The sequence below is a fragment of the Xenia sp. Carnegie-2017 genome, unplaced genomic scaffold (assembly GCF_021976095.1).
Source record: "Xenia sp. Carnegie-2017 unplaced genomic scaffold, XeniaSp_v1 HiC_scaffold_6, whole genome shotgun sequence".
NCBI lineage: Eukaryota > Metazoa > Cnidaria > Anthozoa > Malacalcyonacea > Xeniidae > Xenia > Xenia sp. Carnegie-2017.
Genome location: NW_025813526.1, coordinates 14628008 through 14640226, shown reverse-complemented (window position 1 = coordinate 14640226; position 12219 = coordinate 14628008). Strand labels below are relative to the sequence as shown.

Sequence of the window (12219 nt, the reverse complement as noted above, 5' to 3'; positions counted from 1 at the left end):
TATAGTTCACATATGAACATAATTTTTGTATAAACACATTCCCATATGTATACACTTTACTTGTGAAAAATTTCACAAATGCTAATAGCTATAGCAGTATACATGTACTTAAATTTTACACTGTTTCCCTCAACATTCTTAGTGGGCTGATGATATTCCAGACTTTATTTATGCAAAGTACTACAACTAACTTCTATTGCATTGAGGTTGAGTGTTGAATGAATGGGAAAATGTTTGTCAGTCAGTTAGAACAAATATTGTGCGTTTGCATTATGGAGAAAGGAAATTCAAACCTTGACGAGTGTAAAGTTGATGAGCTATTGTCTTGTACGTAGCAAAGCCTTTATCTTTCTGAATTAGAGGAAAGACGCCAAAAAATCAAATAAATATCTAAGCTGCAAACGTCTTAATGCAAAATTCACATATTTCATCAATATATTTTTAACACCTTGCATTTATGAAGAAATGCTAGTCTTTTTTGAAAATCTGCATTTTGTTACTTACGTTGAAATCTCAAAATATCAACATATTTATACATATTTATACATATTATACATATATGATTTATACATATTAGTGATAAAATGTGGCAATTATATAGCCGAGAAAATGTACTTCAAAGTAAATACACATCACCATACCTAAAAACGTAGTTGTTAACGAGGATTTTTAAAAATTTTATCATGATTTGTAATCGCAATTAACCAGCCGCATTAAAATTTATAGTAAAAGGTACTTTTTTCCAGGTATTTCCCTTTTTAGATTTTTCTTTGTTTCATGTTTTTATGTAAAACACAAAAATTAATTACTTTTAAAGTAAGATTGTCGTTTTATGTTTTTGTTTCTCTTGCTAGTTCAAGTCAAAATATTGTACAGAAAGCTTCCAGTTTTCATCGTACTGCTCTAATAATGGTACGTGTCAAAATCAGATGCTCCGTACCCTAAGACATGTAACTATTGTGAATGTAAAGAAGGATTTGTTGGTAAACGCTGTGAAAAGAAAGCAATGTCTTGTCAAAATTTTCATGGTCAGTCTGATGGCTGGTATACAATATTTACAAATAAAAATAAAATGGCCAAAGTTTATTGTCAATTTGATTCCATGAATGTTTGGACATTGGTTATGTCCTATAGCTTTAAGTTCCGTGCTCCGTATAGAGATCGTCCCTATTATGAAAATTTTCCTCGTAACGAAATGAATGAAACATGGGAAGATCACAGACTTTCTTTCGACGCAATGAAGAGTATAAAAGAAGACGGAAACACGTTATGGCGTATCACGTGCTCATACGGTGACAAAGGCTGGAATGAAACAGATTTAGTTATTGCAACCCATAAAATGCACCAATTTTCCAAACGTTCATTACACCACCACCAGTTTGCCTGAACGTCAGGTATATTAATATTAGAGGCTACAACTGCAAAGACTGTAGCGTTCCTTTTTGGCAATATGATGTCGAAATTCTCCATTTAGATAGTTCATCAGCTTTAAATTACTGCAATAAGAAAGATTTTAAATCAACTTCCTGTACAGGTGAAGGAGGAGAAGATAATTTTGGATATTATAAATGTTATAACGCAAAACATCGTTGCTCATCATCAAATAATGCCACAACACAACTGTGGTTTGGCCAACAAATGAAGTATATTGATGAATAGAAACGATGACTTCATTTTCAAGGAACTTACAAAAAAAAAATGAAGTATATTGATGAATAGAAACAATGACTTCCTTTTCAAGGAACTTACCAAACTAAACTTTGTTTACATAAAAACGTGAAAGAGTTAAAACAACTTACTAAGGAAACTTCATTTTAAATGTTTAATCAATTATATTTCATACCAGGATTTCATATAGTCAGTTTATCATTGCTAGTGTTAATTTACAATGTACACATAAATATTTCATAAACTACATAGGGATAGAAAAACAGGCAAATCTGCAAAAATAAAAATATATTACCTTTAAAGTAAAACACTATAATTTTTTCCTGGCATTTTCAAATAAATTCTCTCTTATTGCACAGTTATTTAATATAGAGGTGCATAAAATGTCACAACCCACAATTTTATTTTTTAACATGAGTAAGCGGTATGTTTAAATCACAAAACTTTTTCAACCAGCACCTTTTATCAGAGGAAGCGCATAAATCAAATATGAAATTTCTCAAAATTGTTCTTCATTCATAGAGGTTTTGGACAACATATAATATGCCCTTTAGAACTAAGTGCTAGGGTTAATGGTAGAAAAAGATTAGACTGCTCTTTAAAAGATGCTCTTTGTCAAAGAAGGAATTTTGATGCTCTTCATGTTTGTATAATAACAACCCAATTACATATTAGAAAGTGTAGGACATACAATGTATACTATATATGAATGAAGTTGTACGGGAAAATCGTATAACCCCCCAATTTTTAAAATTCTGATTTTGACAGTGATGGTGTTATGGAGGAGAAAATAATTTTATATATTATATATGTTATAACGAAGAACATCGTCAGATAATTCGAAAGCACAACAATTAATTGTTTTCTGAGGTAATGGTGACAGCACGCATGTCCAAAGAATTGCAGATAAAAGATTCCAAAAGCAAAATGATATTGAAGTTAAGCTACGATAGCTAATAAAGCAATTTTGAACTACCTTACCTATTTGCATTGCAGCTATGACTGATATGAATTCATCCATGATTTATGATAACAGTTTAAGCGCGGGCCACACTATCGTCGAAATGCAACGAATTTCGTGACGAGTCGCTCGTCAACGAGAAAATATGACGATATGGACGAATTCGTCGCCGTTGAGCATGCACACCGAAATCGTCGACGAGTGACGAGTAATTGTTGCATATCTACTCTGATTGGACAAAAAAAAATCACATGACTAATGTTTGCTTTCACTTTGCTGTGGCAAAATGGCGGATTGGCAAGAAATATTAATTGAGCTAGTGAGAGAGGCGATGTTTGTGGGACAAATTTTATCCTGACTATAAAGATACACGCAATATAAAGAAAAATAATTGGAAGGATGTTGCTCGGGAACTGAAAGTTGCGACCAATTGAGCTTGACGAAGCTCTTGCAACAACGTGTCATACAAGCCCTTCTCTTCTTGCCTTTTATTTATGGGATGTACCCAGAACCTTCTTTTGTATGTACGTCGTTTTGCAGAAATTAGAAGCAGTAGAATTTTCTCTTCAATAATAGAAGTTTCTTTTGCGCTGATAATCGTCCATGCTTGTACGGAAAATCGTTACAATGTGGCACATGTACTCGTCACGACGGCTCGTTGACGAGCGACTCGTCACGAAATTCGTTGCATTTCGACGATAGTGTGGCCCGCGCTTTACACACATTTTTGTCTTACGTTGTACTTAACAGATTTATGTTTGTATTTTTAAATTGTATTATAGGAGAGCCTTTTGGAATCAGCTGTTGATGAAAGCTCACTGTATTTCTTGTGAAAGTGCCCTTAACACAAAAAAAGATTTTGCGTATTCTGAATCTTTATGATACTATACATTGCAACAACAGCTGTCGCAGATAAATTTCACGAGGTTTTAGTCAAGTTTTAGCCCTACGAAATTCGAAAATTTTAAATTTTAACAATAAAAGTTTTTCAAAACCGCGAAGCCGGAAAACCGAAGTTTTAATATTCACAAACAAATGAAAAATGATCTATTTCTCAATCTAAACTACCAAAAAACATTTTAATTTTGTCATACGATACATAAATAACTCCTTCTCAACTGTAAAAATATGAATAAATGGGGGCATTTCGACCTTAGACTGACCGATTTGTATGCACACGGAATAATTACTTCAAATATTTGCTGGCTGCAGTTTATATCTTAATTGATTGATTTATCTGGAGACATGACTCAATACCAAATTTTTTTGTTAATAATCTTTCTTCTAAGTTAGTGCAAAATTTTATGGAGATTTCCATCATATCCAATTCATTTAATTTCAGGAAAAGACTTTTGTCCGGATGACTTTGGCTTAACCACTGACAATCACTTATATATATTACGAAACTAATGTTGGGTACGAGACAAACCTTAGAGAAAATATAAACAGTAAAGCCCAGAAATATACAAGCCTTATAACTAATTTTAGAAAGAAATTTAGTTTTATACACAAATATTATAGCTTTAAACAGAAATGTTATAGCTCTATGCACAATTATTGTAGGTTCTTTGGTTAATTAAAATTGATCGTATTGGATGATGGAGTGCATGTTTGTAGATTTCCATAGATGTTTAATAGCTTCGTTATAAGAATTTTTTTAAACTGATATTTGTCAACCTTTCCATCAGTCATTTGGGGTTTTCCACAAGGATTTTAATACTTTATGCAATTGCTCGATAGCTTGAGCTTTGATCAAAATCATGAAAAATATGTAAGTAAATGTGTGAGAAAAATATTCCCATAAGATAAACGTATTACATTTTAGCTGTCAAAAAAACAATAGACAATGGTAGATTTTATTAGATTTTAATAAACACTTTTATTAAACACGTATATACTGAAGACTTACTTTAGTTACTACAATATAATCATGTAGCCATATGCATGTTATCTTTAAAAGAGAGACTTGCAATTGTATATAATGTAAACAAAACTAAATAAATTTTCATTATCATTATTAATAGTATAGTTACATTTTGTCGCAATAAAAGATCAAATTAGAAAGTGTTTACATAAGTAATTGTAAAAATGTACGACTAGAATTCCGTATGAGAAGATTATTACTAGATGATTTTTACAATGAAGATTCTCACATTATGTAAAAAAATGAAAGATTACATATATTTATGACGCTAAAATAACAATTTTTGAAAGTAACTAAACATTATTATTTCGTAAAAGCACTATTGCTAATGTGCATTTAATATGCACGACACGTTTTTTTAAAATAGACATGTTTCTACATCTCATGATGCCATCTTCAGTATAAGTGAAATAATAAATGATACAAGGTTTATATAAAAATAATATGATATTTATTTATGCAAGTCAGACTACCCAACTTCTCAACTTTTGAGTCAATGCACAAGATTTAGTAATATATACAGTAATGTTAAAATTTCGTTTTTTGTTTGTTTTTTTAATGCAAAACATGAATTTGAACCATAAATCAAAGAAAACTAACTTTAGACGCTTACAGAAAAAGCTGCTATAGTGGAGCAATCTCTTAGAACATTAACTATCAAATTTCGGATGACTATCAAAATTAATTGAACTATCAAAACTTCTTTGAGAACTTGCGCTTTTTTCGCAAATTGTACGTAATTCATGTGACTTATTTAACTTAGCCCAGATCCACCCCAGGAATGTTAAATGAATAGGAAAGTGTTTGTCTGTCAATTTCAAAAAATCTCAAACGTTTGCGTTTTTATAAAAACAAATTCAAAATTAAATTACGTTTTAAGTTGAAGTAGAAAAACATCATTTGGCTTTATCTACTTTTACGTGTATAAAATTTACGAACGAGGGTATTAATTGTGGCAAGATATTTATGTCTCTAAATTAGAGGGAAAACACCAGAAAATCAAACAAATAACTAAACAGCTTGTTTTTTAAAACATTATTTCTATTTTTTATTAATTTACATTCAACACCATTTGAAATTTCAATTAAATACAGATTTCATCATTTACCAATACATTTATATTTATATACAGCGCTAAAAATTATATTCTTTTAGACGTGAGAATGTCAGTTTTATGGACATATATTTTCTTTCACTTTCTAGTTAAAGTTAAATTATTGTATAAAAAGTTTCCATATAAAAACGGATTACTGTCGAAGGTCATTGTATAGCTATAACAATGGTACGTGCCAATAATCAAGCACATCATACAGTAAGACTTGCTCCTTTTTTGAATGTTCAGAAGGATTTGTTAGTCAACCTTGTAAAAAAAAGCAATGTCTTGCCAAAATTATTCGGTTTCTTCTAATGGCTAGTATAAATCATTTACAAAAGACAGCGAAATTGTCAAAGTCTACTGTCGGTTTGCCTTTGTGAATGCTAGGATTTTGGTTATATCCTATAGCTTAAAATTCTTTGCCCACTATAGATAGAAACCATACTATAAAAAATTCCCTCGAAATGAAACGATCGAAACGTAGGAACATCACAGATTTTTATTTGACGCAATTATCGGTATAAAAAATAATGGAATTATGTTATGGCGTATCACGTTTTCATACGTTAAGAAAGGCTGGAATGAAGCACAATTAGTAATTGCAACCCATGAAAATGCACCCGTTTTAAAAGAGTTCACTACAGTACCAGTTTGCCTAAATGTCAGTTCTATCGATATCAGAGACTACAGCTGTAAAGATTGCAGCATTCTTTATTTTCAAATTAGGAAGAGTTTTCAATTATCTGGTTATAGCGATGATTATGTTTATTGAGGAGAAGATTATTTTAAATATCATGTATAAAACAGAATGTGGTTGTCATCTGTTATAACAGTAAACATCGTTGCTCATTGTCAGGAAATGCAACAACAGAACTATGGTTTGATTTACGTATTAAGTTCAATCAACAAAAAAACCCAATATTCTTTTTAAAGCTATTTTAACATAAATTGCATATTGATGGTTTGTCATTCGAAATTTAAGTAAAACTTTTCATTAACTAAAGAACTTCACCTTTAATAAGCACATAAGTCTTTGAACATACCTTGTCAACAATCCAATTTCACCTCTTTGTCATGTTAAACAAAAAAAAACTGTTAGCAAAGAAGTCGGAAACTAACTTAAATTTATTCATTAAAACTAAAACGTTGTTTGCCTCCTAAAAATGCTTTATAAATGCTTAGATGGTTTGGTTGGTTTTCCAGGAATTGTTTGATGAATTCTTAACCTGCTGTTTTTAAACTGCCTTCAAACTTCAGTTTAAGTCATAACTGACTTTTCACAAGTATGATTACGTGACTGCTCAAATATTTGTATGCTTCTTAAGGTATGAAGTCAAAAAGTAACAAAAACAAAGTTGGTTTTAGATTTATTTAAAAAGTGTGCGATTTCGACTAAAACTTTCCATGCGTTTGCATGTGCTCAAACAACATATTCTCAGCTAAATACATAAGTGCTGAAAGGGGGCTTAAGAACGGTTAACCCCTACCCCCAAAAAATAATGTCACGAGGGATAAACCCTAAAAAAGGTTTACGTTTTGAAAATCTATTACTTACTGATATTGTAGTAGATTAAGTAGCATGTAATGAGCATCTTAAATTATTCTCATTACTAATTAAATTCCTTATTTCCTCCGACATCCTTGCATATGTGTCTGTCGGAAAATTTTGGATGGTTGTCGGAAATTTATATGGCCATATTTGATGCAAGCACCTCAAAATTACTGATTTTAATGTCATGTGTATGAAGATTACGAAAATCAGACAAGCTTTTCTGCTGGACTGTTGCACATTTCGGAATTCTTGCATTTCTCATTATATTGTTACGTTAAGGTACATAAGTTTTAACGTTGCACGTCTTTCATTAATTGCAACTAGTAGTAGTATAAATAGAACAAAACTCACAAATGGTGTAAGCGTTCAGTAATAAATAAATATATGTTGCTAAGACATATTTTAACATTGCCTGTTTCTTCCGCATCCAAGGAAAGTCATTTCGTTGTTTAAAACGTATAAAAACTATTTGCGTAGCAGAATGAAGGAAGATCGATTGTCCAACCTTGCATGCATCACCAATAAAAGGGAACATGTTTTTTCTATTACACCGAGAGAATTTCAAAAACCATTTTTAAATGCAGGGACCTGGAGAGAACTTTTAACCCATAAGTGACAATTCTAGTACTGTACAGGGCGGATCTATAGTATGTCAAATCCGTTGCGCGACTGATGTTTGAAATTCAAAATTACCTATTCATATTAATTAAAATTCATTAATTATTCTTACTTTATTATCGCATTTACTTCGTGATAAAAATCCAGCTTTTTTTATTATTGAAAACTAATGACTAATCCAATGAATATCTCCTTGGTAACCAGATCAGTTGAATTTTAATTGACCTGGAATAACAGAATGATAAGCGGGGTGGCTTGACTGGTTCGACGGATAAAGGAGTCTATAAACGCCAAAAACGCATATTTCATTGGTCAATACACAGATCAGTGCAAGATCTGGAATAATCTCGACCGATAAGCGGGGTGGCCGGACCTATAAGGTAGTCCACTTGCTATCTTACAATTGGTTCATTTGAATTTTTGTCTTACTGTGATTGGTTTGACCTATTTTGACTGATAGCCAACTGAACTAACATAGTCAAGCTCACTGTCTGAATTGAATGTTTGATCGTTTCATACTAATTTTCTAAAGCATGATAGAAACTAATCTACAATCAGATGGAATTTATGGAAATCTTTTACAAATTCATATATTGACATGAATGCTGCTTTCCAAACTGGGAATTTTTTCAAGAGGACGAAGAATTTATGGATGAATTGTAAATGCTTGGCAAAGACGATCTCGCGAGCGACATTTCAGTCATTGATGTTCAAAAGCAAGCCAACATTGTTTTGAGTTTTATCAGCAGAAATTTGCATCCAAAATCGTAAGTAAAGGACTACTGAAGTGTATGCATGAATTTAACATATCAAAGTTAATTTATGCGAGTGTGTGATGTGATTTATGTTAATATGGCGTATGGTAAGCAGATTGATGCTTCTAAAATTGTTGTTCCGCAGAACTTTTAGCCATAATTTCTTTAGTGCTTTGGGAATCGTGACCGTTATATGGCAGTGAAATCCTACATTCCTGAACATATATTTCAATGGACAAAAAATCTGTAGCCATAAAGCGCCATACTATTATTTACTTTATCATAAACAAATGTTTGGGGCTTTTCAGTTTATGATCATGATCATTCAATCATTGGACAGTTATACTACATATTGTTTAAGATTTGAGAGAACTAACATTGATCACATGAGAAGCTGTTTACTATAACCTGTGATTTAGAGTCTTCTGATCCATGAAGCTTTTTATTTTGACAATTTGACTGGAATGGTATTAAACCTTAGTATTTCATATACATGAAATGTTGTCCCATGTCACATATTGTCCCCTTTTCTAACTGAACACCTCATGTAGAGATGTAAAGGTGTGTTAATCTATGGCTCATACCAGATTGTTTGCCATAAATCCCAAAAGGCTATTGATGTATGAAAAGCATTTTCTATAAAGTAAAAATGTCTTCCTATGTATGCAGATAAACCTTGAAATTTGGCAAAACAGCAAAGTATTTTTCATGATCACTAGGTAATTTTTCTGATGATCAGTATAATTTCTAATCTAAATTATTTCAGATTTACATTTAAACAAGCTTTGATCATATGAAAAGATATTTATCATAACCAGTAAGCATGACACATTAACCAATTTTAACATTAATGTAATTATATAATTAAAGACATGTTGGTTACATTCTGTTTGTATATGCAAATACAATGCTACTAGTGAATGCTATATAGCACACCTTGCTGAAGGTAATAGTCAAGTGAAATGCCTAATAAACATTTATGGCATGAAGATGTCCTTAACTGCAAATTTTCACTCTGATAATTTTGCTTAATCTTTGGCAGAAAAAATTTTGAGTTTTTTCTCAAAAGGTGAATTTGCTGGCACTGATGTGGAGATGGGTAAAAGGTTATAATAAACTTGCATGGTTTGAAGTCTGAGCTTTTCTATATCTATGAACTGTCACTTGTAGTAACAAATTTCTAACTTAACTCATTACATAGAGGCTTGAATGGGGGTTTCTAGGGGGGGGTCTATGCCTGACAACTTGGTAGACATTTTTAAAGACTATATCTGTTTTTGAATAACATTGATGTAAAATAAATTTTACGTTCCTAGACATGCTAATGAGCCATATATTTGGCATGATAATGAGCCTAAATAATTGGCAAAACATTCAAGTATTGTTCACTTCATTTTTTTTTTTTGGAAAAAACGTAAGCAAAATGTGTTGTTTTTACGCAAAAACGATGCCCACAAAATACATTTTCTATTGTTCTAAAACGCTAAAAATGGCATTTTTAAGGCTCTGAAATTCAAAATTTCTCAAGGGTGAATGCCTCAGACCCCCCCAGGTGCGGAGCGCCTCCGACGTTTTGTGACTGATGTTTAAAAAATCCTAGATCCGCCCCTGGTACGGTACAAAGTTTTCACAGAGAGTTTTTTGTTACAACTGCCTTTGCTTTTTTTTCAATTCTTCCCAAATTTCCGACTCATTGAATAATACAAGATGTTTAAAAAACGAAGAAAAAATGAAAAGCGTAAGTTTGTAGTTATAGCTAGTTACAAAATTTTGTGCTCCATGCTGTATAATCTTTCGCGTTTCCATTGAAACTAAGCCACTTAATTGTTTGACCGTCTATTTTAATATCCTGGGCTTATAACCTGTAAACTTTTAATGGAGTTTTGCGCTATTTAAAAAAAATAGCATTTAGATAACTGACAATACAACTCGGCCGATTCACCAATAACGAGAGGTTGTTCGATATAAGACTCCCAAATAACTGGAGATTTTTCGATAAACGTTTTGGTTACGTGTCACTCTTATGTTCTTATGTATCAACAATAACAATGCATACCTTGAATATACTAATGTATCAATATATAAACTATTTCAACTTTTATTAGCGCTGATGTATGATTATTGTCTTGATTTTTTTGTATAGTATTCCTGAGCTTCATATTATATTAATTAATATTTAATGACGTAGAAAACTGACATTTGGCTTACATCTAATATATTTTCAATTATTTTCGTAAATTGTACATTTTCCTACTGAAGCACGTTCAAAACACTAAGATAAAGATAGAACAATCCTTTACAGATCATATAGTCGTCGGTGATCTCTGCACATACAGCGTGAACTTTGAGTATTGATATTTGATAAAGGCAATACAGGTATCTGCGTCAGAGTAAATTAATTTCAAATAGATCGATATCACTCTACATATAAATACATTTATTCTTTGATGCAATCTTTGCTATAAAGACATTTGCTACATAATATCCTTCTATAAAGCTTATGCAACTTGATCCAAAAAAGTTAGAACATGATGGCTCACTAACAAAATACAAGTTAGCCACAATCAAACACGAATGTTTTACTTTTTCATTTCCTCAAATTAGTGGTAAATTGCGACCTATATTTTTCCAATAAAAGGCAATTAGCAAAATTCAAAACATTCATAATTTGCAGATGTAACAAAGGTTTGTTTACATAAGGGCACTGATGCTTATAGAAACGGCAGTGAGGACATGAAACAATTGAAAAGTAAGAGACAATAGAGACAACATATCTAGAATGCATTGTATATGATATCAAATGTACAAAGGTAATATCATTTGCACAAATATATTTTTACAGCCCAATATTGCGCTAGTATGTATAAGTTTGCCAATATATCTTGCAAAATATTTAGTGCATGGTTTACACATAAATTGTAAAATATTTTTTGCATATTTCTTAGAAGCCACTATCAAACCACATCCAAATGCGTTTATCTTGTTCGTCACTGTGTTACTACCTTTTTTTTTCATCTCCAGGAATTCAGTAATTCAATTTGCATTACCGAAGAGATTGTCAGTTAAAACGTCTCTCATTTTTCAATTCTATTACATATTGATGAGTCTTTCAGTTTGATGTTTTCATAAACATGGTTAAAAGAAAATCCAGAACAGTTAGGAAAACGTGTCAAAAATGATCAGCACGCAAGATCGGAAAGAACTTTTAGTGTATTAGGTAGTTGAATTTCTAATAGCTTGTCTACGAGTAAATTTTGGCAAATCATTAAATGTCTCTCATCAAAACAATATCTTTAATACTCCTTTGGCATCTTTTCTCACTGAACACATAATAATGCAGTAAATTATACTACTTATGGTGCCACATAGATGTGGTACCCTATCATTAAAATTTTTCGCAAACGTTTAAGAAATTTATATCTTTTGCGTTGATATGATACAAACGTTATCCAATACGCCCTGGATGTGACTTCACGCACGCCATTCGTCATCGTTAATTACCTTCTCATATTTACGGTCAATAGAAAAATGTTTAAAATCCGTAAATTAAAATTCGCTCAAACTCCACAAACATAAAACTTTTCAGTTATAAAATATACTGCAAATTTTCTTAAAATCTGTAATCTATTAAAACATTGTCAGCTT

General features: G+C 31.5%; 1 pseudogene; it reads left to right on the top strand.

The window, feature by feature from the left end:
• The first annotated feature begins 930 nt into the window (after positions 1–930).
• Positions 931–2047, top strand: LOC124458222 (annotated as a pseudogene).
• The last annotated feature ends 10172 nt before the right edge of the window (positions 2048–12219 follow it).